Source organism: Bos indicus, chromosome 1, assembly GCF_029378745.1.
Source record: "Bos indicus isolate NIAB-ARS_2022 breed Sahiwal x Tharparkar chromosome 1, NIAB-ARS_B.indTharparkar_mat_pri_1.0, whole genome shotgun sequence".
Taxonomy (NCBI): Eukaryota; Metazoa; Chordata; class Mammalia; order Artiodactyla; family Bovidae; genus Bos; species Bos indicus.
The window spans coordinates 79,381,366-79,404,898 of NC_091760.1; the positions used below are offsets into that span (position 1 = coordinate 79,381,366).

Here is a 23,533-nt window from a genome sequence, read left to right on the forward strand (position 1 = left end):
CCTATTTTACATATGGAAACAAACCAAAAATTGTTACTTGTCCAAGATTACATAACATAAAAGTGAGATTCAAACATATTTCTATTTGGTTTCAGGGTCTGTTTTCTTAATCAGTTATATTACCAGGCTAAAAACATAAGACCTTAGACAGGGGAATTCTGCAGTGAGATTTGCATTTTAGGAACAGACTGGGAAGCAGGCAAGGGGCTACAAGGAAGCCAATTAGGAGTATATGACCAGAGCCATACAAATGTGGTCCACCTGAGATCCTTCCGAGGCCATGCAGATGGCAAGAAGTAAAAAGGTTTGTGAAATTTTTAGAAGCTAAAATTGACAATATGGAAAAGAGAGGAATGTAAAGGAGCACTCAGATTCCTAGCTTAGGAAAATGGCTAGATGGCAACACCGTTAAATTTAACAACACAAGAGGAGAAAGAATTCTAGAGATAAGTTGATAAATTTATTTTAGACACGTTCAGACTAAGTTTTCCGAGATATATACAACTGCACCTGGCCCATAAGCACTGAGAAAGGTCTGGATCTGAAGTGCAAGAAAGCTTGCTGAAACACATCTATAAAGAAACTTTACAGCACAGGTATTTGAGGCCACGGAAATGAGAGTCTCCAAACCAAGTGTGGGAAGTAGAATAATAACAGACTTGAGGAAAGATACCCCCAGCCCTGGCCCACTTTACCGCCACCACCAAAGAAAACCAACATCTAGGAGAAGGCAAAAGAAGAGCTAAGGAGATCCCTAGAAGTGGAATTGTTCAGAAAAGAAGGCAGAAAACCAAGGCAGCATGATCCGTAAAACCTAGAAAAGTTGGCAAGACGGCCTAAGCGTGCTGTCGGGTGAAACAGGGTAGGTATACAAAGTGAAACTCCGGGAAGAAAGCTGACTGAAAGAAAGTCAACAGTGGAAAGAATGGGCTGAAGTATTGAACAAGAGAATCTAAAATGGGTAAGAAGAAATAGTCAGGGGCTGATGGGGAAACAGAAATAAAGACAATGGAAAGCAAAGATACTGAAGAGGAGTAGAGCAGGAGTTGCCTAAGAGCTGGAACAATCCAGGGTTGGGTTTTTGTTTGTTTTGTTTCAATTGTTTGATTAATGAACCAATCAATGACAAGATCCAGGGTGTAATCTGGGGACAGGTGGCTACAGTTGAGTGGAGAGAAGAGTCACAGGAGATAAGAGATCAAAGGACTAAGCCAGCAAGTTGAGGCCTGAACTCTTCCAACAAGACTGAGAGCCTGGACCCAGAGAACAAACAGTGAGCCATTTGCCAGGAGGTCAGTAAGTGACCACCAGGACCAGGAGGTTAGAGGATGATAGCAATGTAAAGGAAAAGGCATTTTAGCAAGTGCTTTTGACACTGAAGAAGCATATGAATAGGTTACTAAATTTTAACTCAGTAAAGAACATGGAAGAACTACCATCAGCTCTGCTGTTTGGAACTTAGAACTAACAGGAACTATTTGACAAGCAACAGTTCTATTCCCAGAGCAGGTAGGCAAAGCCTTTTCAGTTCTCAACAAGCATGAGGTAGAACACTCGTCTGTCCATATTCACTGTCCCCTACATCTACCATCATTCCCAGCCCCAATCTTGATGATGAATCTGGGATTCTTGAGGCTCCTCCTACATCATTCCTGCCTTCCCTGTTTCTGACCTCTCAGTGCCCTTGTTTTGTCTACCATAGATTATCTATTATAGAAAATAGCTGGCCTTCTGTGATAATGAGTTTTCTGTGTCAGTTTTGCTAGACTATAGTATCTGCAGTTATTCAAACACTAACCTAGGTATGGCTGTGAAGGCATTTTGTGTAAGTGATTAAAGTCCATAAACCATTCACTTTAAGTAAGGGAGATTATCCCAGATGATGTGGGTTAGCCTGATTGAAGGCTGAAAGGTCTTGAGATCAAAGCTGAGACTTCTTTAAAGGAGAAAAGTCTACCTGTGGACAGTAGTGTCAACTCTTTTAGAAAAGTTCCAGCCTGCCCCTCCTAACAGCCAACGCTACAGATGTTGGATTGCTCAGCCAGCCCACTCAATCATGAAAGCTAATTACTTGCAATGAATTTCTTATATGTATCTCCTAACAGCTCTGGTCGGAGAAGGCAATGGCACCTCACTCCAGTACTTTTGCCTAGAATATCCCATGGATGGAGGAGCCTGGTAGACTGCAGTCCATGGGGTCGCTAGAGTCGGACACGACTGAGCGACTTCACTTTCACTTTTCACTTTCATGCATTGGAGAAGGAAATGGCAACCCACTCCAGTGTTCTTGCCTGGGGAATCCCAGGGACGGGGGAGCCTGGTGGGCTGCCGTCTATGGGGTCGCACAGAGTCGGACACGACTGAAGCGACGCAGCAGCAACAGCTCTGGTAAAACACTGACTAATGCACCTTCTCTAGGCATCACCAGTCACACTGGCTGATCTTTGACTTTTGGTAAAAAACAAACCATTCGTAAGGTCTGCCAAAATTGCTGCAAGACTATTTGTAGACCATTCTTGCTACATTCTGATTCCACCCTAAACAAAATGTTAAGGTTGCTTCTGAAAAGAGATGCCTTCCTACTATAAGCCAAGAACATTAGCAATATATCTCCCCAGGGGTCGTTCATGATGGGGACTTCCTGGAACCCTTGGAAAGTTTCAGCTGTCCCATGAGAAGAGGGGCAGCGACTACAAGACAAAGAAAGCTAACACAAATTCTTCATACTCTACATACGAAGGGAAGTAATTAAAATCAGGGACAGGGCAGAGATGGATAGCAATAACAATGGAGAAAAACATACAATTGAAGAGAGAGAGGTTTTAGGCATTACTGATACTTCAATTCTTTATAGGTTTTATCTGCTTATAATTATAAATAAACACTAAATGTTTGGGGCCTAATTTTTTTAATGGAAAGGAGGGGATCTATTGAGAAAAACAATACTACAACATTGGTAGTATTATTCTTTTAAGAAATACGAGAGGAATTTTGGTAAAATAGCTCTTGGTGCCTTGTCAGTTGCCATGCATACGGTACTATTGTTTGCATAACCCAAGCGCTTGAACGTGAGCTCTTAATTTGACAAGGTCTTTAAAAATATTAGATTCAGAATTGTTGTATCTTGACTAACTAGAAATACTGTATATGTACTTGTTTTTCTTTTTTTTTTAAATGAGGTTGCTTTTGTTCTTGTTGTTTCATTTATTTTAGTTTAGTTAACTCAGTGACACAATGAACATGCATGGTCTTTCTGTTATGGAATAATCTAAAGCAAATAGGAAAAGGAGTATGTCAAGGCTATACATTGTCACCCTGCTTATTTAACTTATATGCAGAGTTCAATATGAGAAATGCTGGGCTGGAGGAAGCACAAGCTGGAATGAAGATTGCTGGGAGAAATATCAGTAACCTCAGATATGCAGATGACACCACCCTTATGGCAGAAAGTGAAGAAGAACTAAAGAGTCTCTTGATGAAAGTGAAAGAAGAGAGTGAAAAAGTTGGCTTAAAGCTAAACATTCAGAAAACTAAGATCATGGCATCCAGTCCCATCATTTCATTGGAAATAGATGGGGAAACAGTGGAAACTGGCTGACTTAATTTTTCTGGTCTCCAAAATCACTGCAGTTGGTGATTGCAGCCATGAAATTAAAAGATGCTTACTCCTTGGAAGGAAAGTTATGACCAACCTAGACAGCATACTGAAAAGCAGAGACTACTTTGTCAACAAAGGTCTGTCTAGTCAAGGCTATGGTTTTTCCAGTGGTCATGTATGGGTGTGAGAGTTGGACTATAAAGAAAGCTGAAGAACTTTTGAAAACTGAAGAACTTTTGAACTGTGGTGCTTTTGAACTGTGGTGTTGGAGAAGACTCTTGGAGAGTCCCTTGGACGGCAAGGAGGTCCATCCAGTCCATCCTAAAGGAGATCAGTCCTGGGTGTTCATTGGAAGGACTGATGTTGAAGCTGAAACTCCAATACTTTGGCCACCTGATGCAAAGAGCTGACTCATTGAAAAAGACCCCGATGCTGGGAGGGATTGAGGGCAGGAGGAGAAGGGGACGACAGAGGATGAGATGGTTGGATGGCATCATCGACTCAGTGGACATGGGTTCGGGTGCACTCCGGAAGTTGGTGATGGACAGGGAGGCCTGGAGTGGTGCAGTTCATGGGTCATAAAAAGTCGGACACAACTGAGCGACTGAACTGAACTGAAAGCACAGGTTATCAATGATGAAAAAGAAAGATCTTAGTCTGACATCCTCATTTTACACATGATAAATAAAATTCCCAGGAAGGTAGGTAACTTTTCCAGTATGATGGAGATTACATGATTCCAGGTCTAGAACGAGGGCTTCCCTAGTGGGCTCAGATGGTAAAGAATCTGCCTACAATGCGGGAGACCTGGCTTTGATCCCTGGGTTGGGAAGATCCCCTGGAGGAGGACATGGCAACCCACTCCAGTATTCTTGCCTGGAGAATCCCATGGACACAGGAGCCTGGCGGGCTACTGTCCATGGGGTCGCAAAGAGTCAGACACAACTGAGTGACCAAGCACAGCACACAGCACAGGTCTAGAATGCAGGTTTTCCAATTTTCAGCCAGTGTTCTTTTCACCATGCACTGCTGGTAAGAAAATTTTAAAACATATTCATATACACACCTTCATATCCCTCGCTTTCCCTAACCTAAAAAATATCCCAAAGGAAGCTTTTGGCAGGATTCAGAGATTACTTTGGCAACTCTAACCACATTCCTGGAATCCATTTGGAAATGCTGGTCAGCAGAGCGTGCTTCATTCCCTTTTTGGTATTACTCACTCAGTAAAGGTTAAGTGTATGTGAATTATCATAAGTTTATTTTTATTCTCCCACCCCCCCCCCCACTTTTTTTGGTAAGTGATCACTGACTACCAGGCACAGGAAATACATTTCACTGAATGATTTTCTAAAATCAAAACTCCATCTGGTTTGGAACTGAGACAGACTTAGAGACAATCATTTATAACATTAATACCAGTTACAAGCAACTATTCAATGATTGGAGTAGGGAAAGGGTCTCCATCTTTTCCTGAAAGTCCTTCCTAAGCTGAACCTTGAACACCCCATGGTTTAGTGTGCCATGTGCAAGAGTGCACAGGCAGCTGCTAATCGCATTGTGACTCAGTGCACCTTTGGGAGAGGGGGCCACAGGAGGACTCACTCAGAATGGGAGAAGGTAAGTATCAACTAGCAAGTACTAAATGTGATCTCCTTAGTTGGCCAGTTCAAATTGAAAAAAGAAAAAAGTTAGAGGATGGACTGTGAAAGCCAGTTTCCTCAAGTGAGAAATATTATTCCCCTTTAAAAAATTCAGAGAGACACACACATACTTGCCCCCTTCACTGGATTAAATTCATATCTTAATAACTAAAATGAACAGCATTACATGAATTGACAAGGGAAACACCATACAAAAAAGGATAAATAGAGCAAGGTGGTCCCAGAGCAGACACCTGGAGAGGAAGGAAAAAAAAAAAAAAGGGTATAAGGTTCAGTTACTAGGACCCAAACTCCTGGCTGCTACAAAAATTACCAACCAAGATCTTACAAACTTGAAAAGGAATAGAAATCATCATGGCCACTGGGAACCATAAAAGGCACTCAACTTGGGTAAGTGGTATCAGAACTACCAGACTTGTGTTTAAGTGTTCTGTTCTCTCTCATCAGGGTGGCTGGGAAAGGAAAGTCTATTCACTAAAGATTGAAATTAGTGTTAAAAATCATAGTTCTACTTCTGTTTTGAGACAGGTTCAAGTATCACAATGATATGTGGATACAAGGACAAGATATCTCTTCTCAAAAAACACATTCAATTTTTCTAACACGTTATGTTTAAGATCAAGATTATTTTCAGTTTCTATTCTAAAAAGTGCTAAAAAGGTAAAAGGTGCTGGGCAGAGACGAAAGAAAGAAGAAAGTGATGGAGGGATGGTTAGGTGATAAATTAATAGGCTGATGGAAAAAAGAGGAAGAGAAGGGGGAAAGGGAGGGAGAGGGGAAGGAGGAAAAATTTAATAGCTTAAAAATTTATCCCCTGTACATGTTAATTGGGTTTATTGGGTTTTATTTGGGAGGAGGGTGGGCAGTTGTTTGATTGTTTGGCTTTATATTGGCCGTTCTTGATCTTTGTGGCAGCCTGCGGGTCTTCTCTAGTTGTGGTGTGCATGAACTTAATTGCCCCTAGACATGTAGGATCTTAGTTCCGCTACCATTGCAGGTAGATTCTTTACCATCTGAGCCACAGGGAAGCCCTACTGTATGTGTGTGTGTGTATACATATATACGTATATTTATACAAAGTTATGAAATAAATATTTATATACATCTACCAAAACATTTATATAAATTATATTATAAATGAAGAACAAAATAAAGTAGATTAATTATAAAAACTTTAAAAACTTGTAGAAGTATAAGAAAGAAGTCTTTTTCCTGTGACTCCAGAAATGACTGTTAGTGTATCTGTAACTTTAAATGTTGTAAAATGCACATATACTAGTATATTTATGAAAATATATGTCACAATTCAAATAATATATAGATTCACATCTAATTAAGAGAAAATATAGAGGTTTCAAAGGCATTATTTCTCCTTTCACATGGAGTAATTAGAGAAGAATTTGCTGTCAGAGTAATAACACCAAGAATCAGGATTTTAAAATCAAAGTCCCTACAGTTACACATAAGGAATATCAAAGATCCTCTCAGATTAAGTTTTAAACAATCAGACAATATTGGGGTAGAGAGGTGGATCGCTGGGTAATCACAAGAGGAACACTACCACCTTCCATGAGATTACCTTTTTTGCATCTGGGAACATAATTCTTACTCATTTCTTCACAACCCAATATACTTATCCAATATTATTAGTGTTCCATTTTTCTCACAGGGAAATGAGGAATGAAGGCATCAACCATACTAGTTGAAGTAATCAGGCCAGTAAATGGGGAAGCCAGAACTTCAGTGAATGTCTTTAATTACTGATAAGTGAAAAAGCTAACATAGACTGTAGAATGCTTTATAAAGATTCATAATTCTCTTCATCATTTTGAATTTGTGATTCTGGAGACCTGCTCCCTGGTGATAGAGAGAGTCATGGGAATATCCCTTCTCCAGAGTTACATAGTAATATGCAGTCCACTCTCCTCCCTGGTTACCATCCTTCTAGACAGGATATGCCCACACTCTTTTCAAGACAAAAACAGTTCTGGCATTAGAACTTAAAAATTCATATTTAGAGAAGATCCATCTTGACACACTATGGTATAAAGAAAACACTGGGGTGCAAGCTAGGAACTGGTGCTCAGAACTCACCATCATAACCTCAGAACCCTTCACATAAGCAGGCCATTTGTTCTAACTTATCCTTTACCTCCTCTATAAAACAGAGCTAATAACAGAGCTGATGAAATTCACCGAGGTAATAGGTGGTATGCGCCTGGTGCAGTACCTGATAGGTGGAAGAAAGTAACACAGCATTTTGCCAGCCTACCAGTTACCATCTCAGGGAGCTGACAGCCCACTGGCATAAAGAGCATCATTTCCTCCAAGCTGGTGTCACTGGGCTAAGCACTGATAATATTCAACACTATTTAAATTCTATGTGCTTAAAGGAAGCTCATCAATGAATCAGTGTCCATCAAAGCAAATTCTTGATCCATCAAAAGTCTGTAAAGGGCCAAAGAATATCAAAGAGCTGCACATTTTTCTGAATCAAGTCTGGATATAACCAACAGGCTAAGAACCACACAAACAGATGTCCATGAGCCTCCGCCATTCATATCAGAGTCCTAAATCAGCAGACTGTGGTGGGGTGGGCGTGGCTACTCAAAGGGCAGGCAGAATTTAATTAGGCTTCTTTCCATGCACTTCCATACATCTTCATCCACCGCTGAAAGCCCATGGTCAAAAAAACAATCCCAATTTCTCTCTCAAATTCAATCCATCACCCAAAGGAGGACTTTTTGTTTGTTGGTTTGGTGGAGTAGAATAATGACCCCAAAGGGTCCTAAGAGGCAAGGACAACTGGTGAGAACCCACTTTTGAGCATCCTTCCATCAAGAAGTCCACGTCATCAGCAATGCTAATTTAATAAAACCGGAGCAGTGGTGCTATAATTGGATTGCCATTCTAGCTAGTGGGTTTCCAGGGTAACCGTATTCTTGCCACAGATAAAATGCACCTAGTAACACAAAGATTAAGGGTTTGGGGAGAGTCTGCATCAAACAAGAGGTCAAGAATTGAAGCTTAAGAGAGCTAGCTATAGCAAAAGCAAATTGGAGAAAGTGGTCTGGATTCAAAACCCTGGCCTTGCCATGTCTCAGCTGCATGAATTCAGAAAAAAATAAAAATAAAAAATAACTTCTCTAAGCCTTGTTTCCTCATCTGTAAAATGAGCACAATTATGGCATCCCTCACCTGGGGATGTTATAAGGATAAAACAGAGAACTTAAACTGGTACATTTAAACTCTAATGTTTAAAAAAAAGGGGTGGGGGGTATGACAGATGTCTCTAAACTAGATATTCAGAAACCTAAAAAACTAGAACAGTAAGTTTTGTTTTCTTTTCAGTTTAGTGCTTTGGAGGGAAAGTCCCTGAAAGCTTCCCAAAGGATCCTGGAATGGCTTAAATCCACATTGTCTAATGGTTGTGCTTATGTTATTCCTGCCTCTGTAGCCCTGACTTCTGGGAATATGCTGCCATGTCAGAGTCAATCCGGCAAGTCTTAAATGAAGAGGGACAACAGCTTTGCAGGCCACAAATTAAGGATTGGGAAATTGCCCTTGCTTAGTGGGTAGCAGCTAACTGGAATGGTTCGTGGTCATAAATACAGCAGCTGACTTAGCCTGTTTCCCCTCAGGGGAGAGACTCTGCTCCTGCAGAAGTAAGTTATGAAGAAAAAGGGAGAAAGGGAAATTCTCCATTTGGAAAAAAAAGTCAATTTCAGGAGGCAGGGATACCTTCCATTGTGTGTTTCAGTTAGAACAGGTACCTAGAATTAAGTTCAGCTACAAATCTCCTTATGCTGGGTCCCCACCCCCACCACCCTCACCACAAACACAATGGGAAGTTAAGCTGGAAAATGAGAAAGAAAACCACTAATAAACTCCTGTGTTCATGCTCACAAACTTCCAGGCAATCAACAGCAAAACAGCGAGAAAGATGAAGTTTGAGAGCAAGAACATGTACGCACAAAAAAAGTTTCTGTTGTCCTCAGCTTAAATGCTGAGGCAGGAAGAGATACTATTCTTGAATCAAGTGAGAAAAGATGGTAAAGTGTGATATTAAAATGCAGCACACTGGAATAAGTTTGCCTCTATAAAAACTGTTATGTTCTGTATGTGATTTAAATTAATGCCTATATTTGTTGGAGATAAAATTAAAATGAAGATAAATGGTGCCAACATATAACGTGTTTGCTGGAGCAATAAATAAGGCAGTGAAAGGTACTTTACATTTCAGTCACATCTATCCAAGTGGGGAGCTCACAGCATTTGAGGAACATTTGTTAATTGAATGTTATAAGAGGTTTGTAAGGCCCCGGAGTGTTAGTATGTGCGTCTTTCAAAGGGACAGGGAGGTTCAATGACCCAGGGCCCTCTGGATATCGCTGATTTGGAAGCCTAGGGTGGTCAAGCAGTGTGCTTTCCAGTTCAGAGGATTCTCTGCCTGACAGTAGGGCCCAGAACACAGAGCTCCCCTGCACTGCCCCATAATAGACATCACCTGTCCACTCTCCATTTATTAACTATCTCAGTGGTGAATAAGACTACAGTTTTAGCTGGGGAGAAAGGCAATCATTTTGACACACTTTAACAACAAATCTCTCCTTTCCCCACTTACCTTGGAAGAATGTCTTATGAATGATTAAATACTGTCACATCATTTATCCTCAGCTTGAAAACTTGTCTAAAGTATTGATTAGTGATGCCCTCTCTTCAAATCAGTCTCTTCAATCCCATCCTCCCCATGTCCTCACTAAGCCTACTCATCACAAAGCTGCCAACTGGTCACTGGCTTTCTGTTTTGGAAGTCCTGTTCTCTGAGCCCCACAAACTCGAGGAACTCAGTCTGTGTTCAAACATCTATTTGATAGATGGCCAGATTAACTTAAGAAGCTAAATCATGCAAGACTGGGTGGGCATTGATAACTGTATAAGGATAACTGATCATTTGGAACACTGGGTTCACTATAATCTTCTACTTACACATATGTTTGACATTCTCAAATAGAAAGTTCAAATAAATCAAAAGGGGAACATTCCCAGAAACACTGGCAGCTCGTTTCCTGGGACAATGCTCCTCTCCTGAGCTAACAGAGAAGTGTGCTGGTCAGGAGAGGGCCCACGTCTTCTGAAGATGATGCAGCAAAAGAAACAGGGGAGTCACCTTTTCTGCAGGTCATTTAAGGATTCAGGTGAAATTTTAGGACGTCTTAAGGATCACTTAGTCCACTCTCTTGTTTTTCAGAAAATCTCAACTTTATCTTCCTTTTACAATTTTAAAAAATACATTCAATTTCATTATAGTTTGATATACATATCAATGCTACAGATCCTGTAAAAGTCCTGCTCTTCCTCTTCTGCAGCGGTTAATCTACCACTTTTCTGCCCACTTGTACAATGGGAATCACGAGCATACCTACGTCACGAGCACTAAAGAACTCCACACCTGAAAAGCATTAAAAACAGTTCCTGGTATATAGGAGCCGTAATTATTATTATTATTACAAACTTTGTGGTAGCCATCAATGCTGCTTTCTAAGTATTTCCAGCTCTGCTTTCTGGCACCCTTATGGCTAGATGGAGCCGTATGAAGAGTTTTGGCTGAAACGCTGTAAGTACAAGTCTGCATGTGTTACTTACAGGCCAGAGTATGCAATTGAGAGGTCAAGACCCTCAGTTCAGTTCAGTCGCTCAGTCGTGTCCGACTCTTTGCGACCCCATGAATTGCAGCACGCCACGCCTCCCTGTCCATCACCAACTCCCGGAGTTCACCCAGACTCACGTCCATTGAGTCAGTGATGCCGTCCAGCCATCTCATTCTCTGTCGTCCCCTTCTCCTCCTGCCCCCAATCCCTCCCAGCATCAGAGTCTTTTCTAATGAGTCAACTCTTCGCATGAGGTGGTCAAAGTACTGGAGTTTCAGCTTTAGCATCATTCCTTCCAAAGAAATCCCAGGGCTGATCTCCTTCAGAATGGACTGATTAGATCTCCTTGCAGTCCAAGGGACTCTCAAGAGTCTTCTCCAACACCACGGTTCAAAAGCATCAATTCTTCGGCACTCAGCCTTCTTCACAGTCCAACTCTCACATCCATACATGACCACAGGAAAAACCATAGCCTTGACTAGATGGACCTTTGTTGGCAAAGTAATGTCTCTGCTTTTGAATATGCTATGTAGGTTGGTCATAACTTTCCTTCCAAGGAGTAAGCGTCTTTTAATTTCATGGCTGCAGTCACCATCTGCAGTGATTTTACAGCCTAAAAAAATAAAGTCTGACACTGTTTCCCCATCTATTTGCCATGAAGTAATGGGACCGGATGCCATGATCTTCGTTTTCTGAATGTTGAGCTTTAAGCCAACTTTTTCACTCTCCTCTTTCACTTTCATCAAGAGGCTTTTTAGTTCCTCTTCACTTTCTGCCATAAGGGTGGTGTCATTTTACTCTGGGATGCGGGACAGCAATGTTTGAGATGGTGGCAGCAATGTTTGAGATGGTGGCTATTCCATCAGTCGGCAAAGAAATTCTGATCCAGAGTGAACAAATAACAGAAGCAAAAAACTAGCTTTTGTTTTAAGAACTGAGATTTGGAAAATAGTTGTTAGCATAGCATTGCCTGACCTATCCTGCTATTTCTTAACTTTGGTTTACAGAATGCTTTCACTTCTATTATTCAATTTAACCTTCATAATCAAGAGAAAGGAGAAGTGTGTAGGTATTCAGAAGATGTGAATTTCAACTTTAGTTAGCACAATATCCAAGTCTTACTGATATATCTGTATACTTGTGGCAAATGCAAAATATTCTTTCAACACACTTGACTCTAAAATTAAAGGCCTTAAGACCATTACCTTTAACAATGTAGACACACTAACCTCAACCCAAATACTAATTAGAATTGCTAATGTTTTCTGGGTGTTTACAGTGTCCCATCAAAAAAGATGTCACTGATTATAAAATGTACCGTTACTGCACCAGTAGAAACAAAAAATATCGTTGCTTAAATTATGACAGTGTTTTGTTATTAAATAAGTTATTATTGTTGTTGAAAGAAACATTCTTAGATGATTTAGACAGTCTTTTAAAAATGTCACTCCATTGCACATACGCATATGTGTGTGTGTATGTGTGTGAAACAAACTGAAGCATTCCAAAAGCTTCTTCACATTTAGAATTCAACCTATTGAACCACCTTGCAAAGGAAAATCATGAAAGTTCTATGAATTTTGCCATAATACTCTTCACTGAGTCATCAAGAGCAAAGATAAAAGAGGGTTCCACAATTACCCTCGGGATTTTCTTCCAGCCATTTGAAATCAGGAACTGACGCGTGGAGAGATTACACTGCCTACTGAAGGTCACACAGCTAGTAAGTGGTGTGACCATGTAAGGTAGCTGCCATCTTTCGAGTAACTGCTCTTAGCCACTATATAGTACAGATTCTCATCACAGCAATCAGATCAGTACTCTTTTTTTTTTTTTTTTGAGGGGGTGGGGCAGTAGAAGTACAAGAATTACAAACTCAAAGAAAGTGTTCACACTTAAGCCTCTTAAAATTTACACCTGTCTGTCTTGTTTAAAGCAAACCAACACTTATTACTGCCAACACTTTAATATACTGCTAAATGGACAATTTAGCAGAAGTCTCAACCTCCTTTTGATTATCTTCAAAGAATTATTGAAAAAAATCTGCATGTAGCCCTATATTTTTAAAATTTTGGGATGTAATATCAGTGAACACAGGTATATAACATCTATACTTACATAGACATACTCTTAAAACACATTTTAATTGCATTTAGTTCTACTAGTGTCTATGTTTCTACATGGATATTAGCTTTGGAAAGCCAAAGAAATCACTACTATTACACATTTGAGGACCAAATGTGTGCTTGATCCTTGCAGAGCATGAAATTAGATTTAATCTATGCCTAGAGGGAGAAACCTTACTGAACAAGTATAACAGGTGATTTTTTTTTTAGCAGTTCTTTATCTCCTCTCCTTTATAAAGGACAGTTAGCACAACTGAACAATTACTTAGGAGGTATGATACAAAGCTTTGAGTCTAGCTCTTTATATACTTATCAAATGAGTATTATAATTTGCTATAATTCTCCGTCTTGATTATATACAGTTGCTATTTCATTCTCTAAATAATATCTTATACCTTTTTTTAGAAGTTGGTTAAATTGCTTAGGAGGAGAATATTAGGCTCAGTTTCTTTGAAGGGTAATATAGTGGGAGTGACTGTATAATTATCTCCACCGGGCTCTCACCCACTATACAATGTCGTCTACTCTATCGCTTTCCTGTTGAGAACTCCAGTTAATCCTAACTAACTAGCACACAAGAAAATGAGGCAGGAGGATTTTATTTTTAACTTGGGACTGAGAAAATAAGAAAAAGAAATGCTAAGATTGATCAAATCTGGTGCATTTGCAATTTTTATTTTAAGCCATTTTAGATATATGTGCTACCAAATAGGTACAGTAATTCAGGGCTTACAGTTACTTGTGCAGCCACATCCTATCTAGTACTCTCTGCTTGAGACCAACTGTCCTGTAAGTCACTGCACAGCTGGGCTATTTCATGTCTGGCAATCACTACTCTATTCTGGATGGGGAGTTTTATTTTTCCTAACATCAGTGTGGATTTTATCCTCAAAATGCCAAGCAGTCCAAATGCTTCATACAGTCTAGATTTTTATAAACAATTCAATGGGTTCCAGCAGAAAGAAGTTTAACACAAGTCCTTCAACAAATATGTCAAAATTTCTAGATGAAGTCCATTCTCCATTGTTGTTCAATGATGTGTCTATTTCTGTGTCAGCGTCTCCAAAAGACATATGAACTCAAGTGTGGGGCCTGGCGCAGTCTTACTCATGTGCATATGACCAGTGACTGACACGGGGCTGGCACTTTTACACTTTTCTGCCTAAATTAAGAACAGAGAACAGTGCTCATATGCAGATGTTAGAAATTATGACTTCAAACTGTGTTACTCTCCTGAGTTACTGAGTAAGGCTATCAGATTGCTACTATTTAAAACAGACTGTCACTAAAGTGAAATCACATTCACTTAAAGACTGATGACCACTAAGGCAGGTACAAGGTTATAAAGAGTTGGAGGTGAGAATAAAGAGTGACTCCAAATGGGTATGAAATTTCTTTTTGAGATGGAAGAAAAGTGCTAAGATTAGATCAGGGTAATGGTTGCAAAAATCACTGAATCACTGAGTCATAAAAAACAAACAAACAAAAAAAAACTGCACCCAAATTCCTCATCAACGTCATTGCTGTTAGTAGTTTTGATTATGCATTCATCTGTTAATTCTTATAATTTGGCATAAGAGCTAGACTGTTGTGGCTCAAACACCAGCTCTGCCGCTTAGAAATTTCAGGTTTCACCTCTCTAGACCACTATCTCACCTGTACAATGGGGGTGAAATGACAGGCTTCCTCACTGAGTTGTTGTAAGGACCAACTAAATTAATACATGGAAGTGATACAGAATGTTTTCAATGAATGTTGGCTATCATTTCCATATCTTTAAATTAATTTCCTAATATTAGAAACAGTTGACCACTGCTGCAAAGGGAAATTGATAGGTAGAATTTACATAAAATGTTAACTAGATAAACACTACACTAAACAGTAGAGATGGCTTACTCCTACTTTCATTCTCAACCCAGGGCTCCTCCAATTTGAGTATAGCCAGAGCTATCTTTCGGAGGCATACTTCTAATTTCTTTTCTCAAATCTTCAATGTTCCAGTCTTCTCTCGAACTTCGGCCCCTACTCCCCCAGCCGCCTACAGGATGAAGAGCACAATGTACAAATTCATTGCATTGCACGGAGTTTATTCATAAGCTACCCTTCAACCCTCACCAATGTAATATTTTGGCTCTATTCTTTCTTTGTTTCACTTACCTCATCTTCCAAGTCCTTCAAATTCCTTACCCAGCTAAAAACACCATTCTTTGATTTCTACAATTGCAGTTCCTTATGCCTGGACTAACTGTAGACTGCCTCAAAACCCTCCAAGACATCTTTGTGACTCAACTCACATGTCACATCCTCTCACTGACCTCATCCTCCTTTGTGACCTCAAAGTAAGACACACGCATTTCTATGAAGGTACACACTGACACACTCTCAGACCTTCAGACTCAACAGAAACTGTCCTCATACCACCCTCTCTGCTCTAACCCTACTGAACTGCTGTAAGTTACCTATGTCACACCTCTTTGTGTGGGCAGGTTTCTTTCCTCTTCCCAAAACATTTTCCCCTCTCTTTGGTTCCCAGTCATCAACCTAGAAAACTCTCAACAGACTTCTCAGATTCTGTTTAGAGATAACAGCCTCTCAGAAACCTCCCAAGGTCTCCCCAGAGTATATTTTCTTTGTCCCTCTGTTGTGACCCCAGAGTACACTTGCATGCATGCCCTCTAAGTCGCTTCATTCACGTCTGACTGTTCGCAACCCTATGGACAGTAGCCCACCAGGCTCCTCTGTCTAGGGATTTTCCAGACAAGAGTACTGGAGTGGGTTGCCATGCCTTTCTCTAGGGGATTTTCCTGATTCAGGGATTGAACCCAAGTCTCTTGTGTCTCCTGCACTGGCAGGCAAATTCTTTACCAATAGTGCCACCTGAGAAACCCTGAGTACCCTTTGTTGACACCAAACGTTGGACATCAACACTATATAAAAAGTCTGTTAAATAGACCCATAGATATAGAAAGCAAACCTACCTATATATAAAATAAGTAGCCAACAAGGAACTACTCTATAGCACAGGGAGCTATACTCAATATTCTGTAGTAAACTTTAAGGGAAAATAATCTGAAAAAATAGATAAATATGTATGCAAAACTGAACCACTTTGCTGCACACCTGACACTAATGAACACTGTCGATGAACTACACTTCAGTAAAAAAAATAATAAAACAAAACAGTCTGTTGATGGACACGCAGTATGAGAAGCTAGGTTTTGTAGAACTACTGTCAGTCTCTCTAATCCCAACACTTAAACAGTTTTCCTCACACACAGTATGTTCATAAAATACTTGTTGAGTAAATGTAGTAGTCATCTCTAAAAATCATCTGAATCAGTGAATTGTATGGTAAGTGAATTATATAACAACAACAAAAAAACTGTTATAAAAAGTCTGAGTTAAAAATCTATGATTTTCACTATAATTCAACCTCTCAGTTGCTAGGACAGAGGTCGTATTTGCTTGCATCCCTATTGTGAAGCCTAGTACCTATAAGATATTCAGTTATATTTAATTAAGTGATTTAATAAAAATGAAAATGTTAGCCAGATTCTAAACCACTGAGCCACTTATTATAAAAGCCCGCTCTATATGATATTTCTCAGTAGGTGAATTAATAGTGATATTAAAAATCCACATTTATAAAAAAAAAAATCCACATTTATAAAATGTGGATATTTCAACATCCACATTTTATAAGTGAGGAATCAGGCAAAATAAAAGAAGCAAATTATCCAAGATTGTAACTGTAATTCTTTTGGGTAATTGTAAGCAATTACCCAAAAGAATGCCTCTTCCCAAATCAACATTATTAATGGTGTCTGAAAGATGCATGTCACTGTTGAAATCATATCAAGAGTTATGAGCATGTGCTAAGTAAGGGCAAAATATTGTTTTTAAAGCTATGTTTGGGAATAAATATATCACCAGGTTTTGTTTTTTCTTTTATATGATCAGATTAAACAGTTGGTAATCTTGAAAAGAGAAATAAATAAACTCTTGGCTTGACATGTGTCATTATTTGATGGGGTATTTCAAAACAGAATTGATATTTCTTTCTTTTTTTTCAAATTTAAAATTTTTATTTTTTTTTGTTTTTTTAAAAGGAATGGTTTATTTTTTAATATAAATTTATTTATTTTAATTGGAGGCTAATTACTTTACAATATTGTATTGGTTTTGCCATAATCAACATGAATCCGCCATGTGTTCCCCATCCTGAACCCCCCTCCCAAACCCCTCCCCAAACCATCCCTCTGGGTCATCCCAGTGTACCAGCCCCGAGCATCCTGTATCATGCATTGAACCTGGACTGGTGATTCGTTTCACGTATAATATTATACATGTTTCAATGCCACAGAATTGATATTTCTAAACAGTTGATACCAAGGGAGGCAATACCAAAGAACAACAGGAGTGGGGGGAAAAAAATCACTAATGATTTCTTTCATAAAAAAATTCTATACAGTGTGAAAATCGATCCTTATGGATTTCCAGTACTGGAAACTTCCACTTGGGAGAGAGTGTAGGTTTTTAAAACCCGCCAAAAAAAAAAAAGCCCTAAAAACAAAAAAAAAATCACTTCAAAAATTGACATCTAGGCATATGTATGTGAGGCAACTAGATATCACTTACTTTACAACATTAGAAAACTAACTAGGGAAAATCATTTCATAGCTTGTTCTTCAGCGTACTCATCTCGAAAAGAGGATAAAGCAATCCATGTTCTCACATCCCTCTCTAGACTATAAGAACTTCCCTAAAGCACTCAAAAACTGTAAGTTTAAAAGGTATGGTAAAAGATGCCCAAATCCTTTGCTCCTGAGAGACAAAACTCAGCATCTATTACTGAAGCTTAAATCGCAACTACCTTAGGACTGTAAGCATCTACTCCCCTGGTCCACCCCAGTCCATTCTAGCTCCTTAAAAGATCCAAGTTCATTTCTGTCTCAGGTACATGCACTGTTCTGTAAGTGCAAGTTCTCAATTTGACATGGAGCTGTCACTTAAGAAGTTAACTCTTCTGAGAAACATTGCTTGACCTTCTCAGCAAACACCCTGCCAGACACTCCTATCTGCACCTTTTATCCTGTTTCATCATGTAGATTTGTTTACCAACTCCTTTATGTTTTACATTCCCCTCACCACTCTTCAGCATTTAAGGTCAGGGGAAAAAAAAAAAACAAAACCTCGTCTGCCAAAGTTACCTCTCATCCTCAGTACCCAGAGTTCAAACAGTGTTGTTGCTGTTCAGTCACTAAGTCGTGTCTGACTCTTTGCGATCCCATGGGCTGTAGCACGTGAGGCTTCCCTGTTCTTCACTATCTCCTGGAGTTTGCTCAAACTCATGTCCATTGAGTCAGTGATGCCATCCAACCATTTCATTCTCTGTTGCCTCCTGCCCTCAATCTTTCCCAGTATCAGGGTCTTTTCCAATGAGTTGACTCTCAGCATCAGATGGCCAAAGTATTTGAACTTCAGGTGGCTCAGAGGTTAAAGCGTCTGCCTGCAGTGCGGGAGACCCGGGTTCAATCTCTGGGTCGGGAAGATCCTCTGGAGAAGGAAATGGCAACTCACTCCAGTACTCCTGTATGGAGAATCCCATGGAGGGAGGAGCCTGGTAGGCTACAGTCCATGGGGTCGCAGACAGTAGGACACGACTGAGTGACTTCACTTTCACTTTCAGCATCAAACCCTCCAATGATATTCAGGGTTGATTTCCTTTAGGACTGACTGATTTGATCTCCTTGCTGTCCATGGTACTCTCAAGAGTCTTCTCCAGCATCACAGCTGGAAAGCATCAATTCTTTGACATTCAGCCTTTTTTTATGGTCCAACTCTCATATCTGTATATGATTACTGGAAAAACCATAGCTTTGTCTATACAGATCTTTGATCTTTGTCATACAATGTGGGAGGACTCAATAAAGGTGAGACAAATATAGCATAAATAAAAGAAACCTCAGTTCATGGCCTAGGTTTTTCACTTACCAGCGGTGAGATCTCTGGCAAATATTCCAGGCTCTATTTACTCAAATAAAGATCAGGAATCATAAGCATATCTGCCTCATAACGTAGAAGTCAATGAGATGAAGTACAAATGTCTTACAAACCACAAATATGGTCTTTAGACCATGATAACGGTATCACTCTTTAAGACCTATCTGACCAAAGGTCAGTGAAAAAGTGAAAGTGTTAGTCACTCAGTTGTGCCTGACTCTTTGCAACCCCATGTACTGCAGCTGCAACCCCATGTACTACAGCCTGCCAGGCTCTCTGTCCATGGAATTCTCCAGGCAAAAATACTGGAGAGGGTAGCCATTCCCTTCTCCAGGGGATCTTCCTGATCTAGGAATTGAACCCAGGTCTCTTGTATTGCAGGCAGATTCTTCAAGGACTGAGCCACCAGGGAAGCCCAGAGGGTCAGACTCTGTTTTAAAAGCACTTTATACATACAATATGATGCCTTTGATAGTAAAATGCATTGTTAATTTTTTACCACTAAGGAAGAAAGAACTCCTGCACGTAAATCTGTAACACAATTAAATCTTATGAAATCAATTACAGCATACATATCAACCTCAAAGAAATTGAACCAAGAGGGAGAAAGGTGCTTCATAAAGTGGGAGAAATGTAATTTTACATATTGAATGCTCCTAACAATCCTATGAGGTAGGCCCTATTATCATTACGTTTTCCAGATGTGAACATTGAGGCACAGAAAGGTTAAGTAGCTTGTTTAAGGTTACCTAATGAGTTTTAATTAAGACCAGATCAACAAGGACTCATGAAACTCTATGGCTTCAGCTAGCCATAAAATAAAAAGAATTAGGTTTGCTTTTTCTAAATGGCCCAAATAAACCTTGAAACTTTGCTCACCAAAGTGTATGGTGTACAAAACTCTAACAATTCTCATGGCAAAGTATTATGAAAATAAAAGTAGAAAGATACCAGTTTTAAATACTGAACTTCAAGCTTTCTTAATTTGCATTCTCTTTGCATTTATAGAACTCAGTTCTTCCCAGATCAATTTGTGCTCATTTAGACTTTGCTTTTAAGTTTTCTTAATCCTTTCATTTATCTATTTTCTGCTTTCGTAAAGACACAGGCAGCTACCCTGGAGATGATAGTTTGCGTTTATATCTACTTACTTTCTGCCTTTCACCATTCTCCATGTTTTTTGCTCTGAGCTTAGTAGGCATTAAATAAATGTTGCTGACTAATTCTTATAAAAGGAAAAAAGATCCAATTTGGCATCATATCTTACAGCATGGTATTTAAGAAAAAAAAAAGCTCAAGCAAGTTTCCCAAATATGATTAGTAGCAATAAAGAGAAATAATGGCTCTCTGAACTAAACAGAAAAATCCAGGAGTATGGTATGTAAGGTGAGAGGAAGGGCTTCAAAACCAATACATACAGCACTTCCAGAGATGTAACTATTACAGTTACATTACATTACCAATATTTGACCATTGTTCTAAGGCTGAACATAGTTGAGATTAGAAAAAAAAATTCTGAGTTATTTGGTGAGGTTTTAAGAAATATCTAGTGAAGGTAACATATGAAATATGACACAGATTAAAAACAGCATGGTCCCCATCAATGCTCATTTTCAAAACAATGTTCTTTTTATATATATAATCCCTTAAAGTACAGAAAAATTATTTGCAAAATCCTGCTCCCACATAAGAAAGTCAAGACATGATATTCAGAGTCACCTGTGAAATTCTATTATATATTAGGGAAAGCAACCAAGGTGTAATCCCTTTTGTATTGTCTCATAATCACATAAGAGATGACTGAAAATAAGCACAACTATTTACTTGCTCGACTATTATTCATCAGGGATCTTCCCTTATTGAAAAGTTACTGAGAATATAAAATTAAACCTTACTATCCCATTTTTCTTGGAGAAGGAACGACAACCTACTCCAGTATTCTTGCCTGGAGAATTCCATGGACAGAGGAGCCTGGCAGGCTACAGTCCATGGGGTCACAAGAGTCGGACACAACTTAGAGATTAAACCACCATCACCACCACCACAACCCATTTTTCTATCATATGAAAAGTTCTATTAACTACATTAACTTATTAAACCTCATACAAAGGTCTGAGAACAAGAGGCTGTTCCAAAATCATTTGTCTCTAAATCCTAAATGATAGTATACAAACCCACACACACATCATTTCTTAGTGGTAGATAGAGAAAATCTGTATATTCTGGTAAAGAGCTCTATCCACATTTGCAACAATTTAAGAGTTTGTGAGTAAAAGGAATTTCCATACATTTTCTAATAATACATGTTACTAAAAATAAACTTGAGGTATACGAAAAGTATTTTTGAGTCATCAAATATTGAATGCTTTCAATTTATTTTAATATCAACTGTGTTTTATTATCCCTGGAGTAGGATATGGCAACCCATTCCAGTATTCTTGCCTGAAAAATCCCACACACAGAACAGCCTGGTGGGTTACAGTCCATGGGGTCGCAAAAAGTAACACAAAACTGGGTGGCTGAACACAACATGCTTTATTCTAATTGATTCTTTAATTTTTTCCCACAATTCATAAGACACAATATGTGCCTGGCAACATATTTATAAAGAAATTAAAGTTCTATCCAGCATCCAAAAGAAAATTACTAGAAATTTTAGCTTTTAATGGACAGAAATAAGATGAAATATTTTGGAACTCGTGATGCGATCTCACAATTGTTTTTTAATGGGCTCATTGCTGTGCTAATTCTCCTTATCAGAAATCTGTAAAGTGCTTCTGTATGGATTACTAATTCATCTGTTTTAAAGCATATTGGCGGAAGAAATGTTTTGTTGGACAAGAACTTACTTGTCCGATCCTCACACACCTATATACTCATAGGTGTATATTCATAAGTGTGTTTGTATCTGAAGAGGCATCTGTGAGGAAATGAGTATTCCAGTTGATGGAATTAACAATCTGAAAGGGTCAAGGGAGCCAGTTTCTCCTGTGAGGATTTTACTGTTTGAGTTTGAGTCTACTGTTTGACTAGACCTCTTTGGCTCTTAGCTTTACATTCTGTACAAAGGCAAACACAAAAAGAGTTGTTCTTGTATACCCTGAAGAGTCGGTAAGGTGTGAACACTACTTGAAATACAAATCTTCAGTAATGACAGCAATTTCCTTTATTAATCATGCTCTTATGGTAAAATTTCCATTTTAGATGCTATGTAAATTTCACTGAGACTGCACATCAGAAACCCAAGAATTCTTTTTAATGTCTGGATCAACCAGAATGATTATTTTACAAATTCACTTGAAAACCTCTGACAACAGGCACCTCTTATTACAGATAAGTGAACAAGTCTCTGATGGGATACTGCCATTGGAGGCAAGCCCCCATGAGCTTTTGTATAAATTACAACATTAGGAAAAACCATACAGTCTGCACTTCCTTTCAGCAGACACAAAACTGGTGACTGTGCCACCCAAAAGTTGTGAAGACTGAGTACATGGAAGATGGACTTGGAGCCTGAGGAAGAGGCAGGAGGAAAATGAGAGAAACTGATCTCTAAGTTACAAAACCTGTTCACTTGCAAGCCCAGGGGAGAAAGCCCCCTTCAGGTAGTCTTATAATACCTCCCTCTTTCTCACCTCACCAGCCACTCTCATCCACTCAGCAGTACCCACCACCCAGCTACATTCCAGACCTCACCTCCACCGCTCATCACCACACTCTCTCCAGAATAGGTGGTCCTTTCCATCATCTGCCTGAGCCATCTCGAGTCTCTTTGCCTCTACGTCAAACCACTCTGCCTTCAACCAGTTCCTTGACACCCCATTTAGAACTACCATCACTAAATGAAGGGAGGAAGTGCATTCCCTGCTCTTTGAGTTTTCCATGTGGAGGGACCTTCCATGGAAAAATATTCCTATCATCTGTCTAGGCCCCACTCAACTTCCTGAGAAGGAGCGGCGACTTAACCGACTGGTGACTTTGAGGAAAAAAACAGGGCAGGTATAGTTCAGCTCCTTTCTGAGTTCTACTCAGAATCGGCTGCTGGCAAGATGATGCTTTTCTCTACTTTTTCAGACTCTGAATTGTTCAGGGGAAGGTTGTGTGGAAGACAGCTTCACTCCAGGAGAAGCCTGCAGGTGAGCATCACTGACTATTATCAAAGGGCCATCTGTCATTTCAGGGGAAAAACAGTAGTAATTTCCTTGCACCTAAAGCTCATGCCAGTCATCCATGGTACTTCTACCTGTCATAAGGCTAACATTTTAGTCTCTGTCTGATTCCTGTTTCTTTCAATTACTTGTAGAACATGGGTAGAGATGTGGTGGTGGTTTATTCGCTAAGTCGTGTCTGACTCTTGTCACCCCATGGACTATAGACTACCAGGCTCCTCCGTCCATGGGCTTTTCTGGGCAAGAATACTGGAGTGGGTTGTCATTTCCTTCTCCAGGGGATCTTCCGGACCCAGAAATTGAACCTAGGTCTTCTGCATCA

At 39.5% G+C, this 23,533-nt stretch overlaps 1 protein-coding gene across 11 annotated transcripts in view; it reads right to left on the reverse strand.

The window, feature by feature from the left end:
- Window positions 1-23,533, reverse strand: part of LPP (LIM domain containing preferred translocation partner in lipoma) — a 758,565-nt gene that overhangs the window by 336,176 nt on the left and 398,856 nt on the right. Inside the window, exon 1 of one of the 11 annotated variants that reach the window (XM_070802493.1) lies at window positions 15,197-17,240. The exons of the other annotated variants lie outside the window; for them this stretch is intronic. The gene's annotated coding sequence lies outside the window, so the exon portion shown is untranslated. Of the gene's footprint in view, window positions 1-15,196; window positions 17,241-23,533 lie in introns of those variants that run through there. 11 annotated transcript variants of the gene reach the window in all.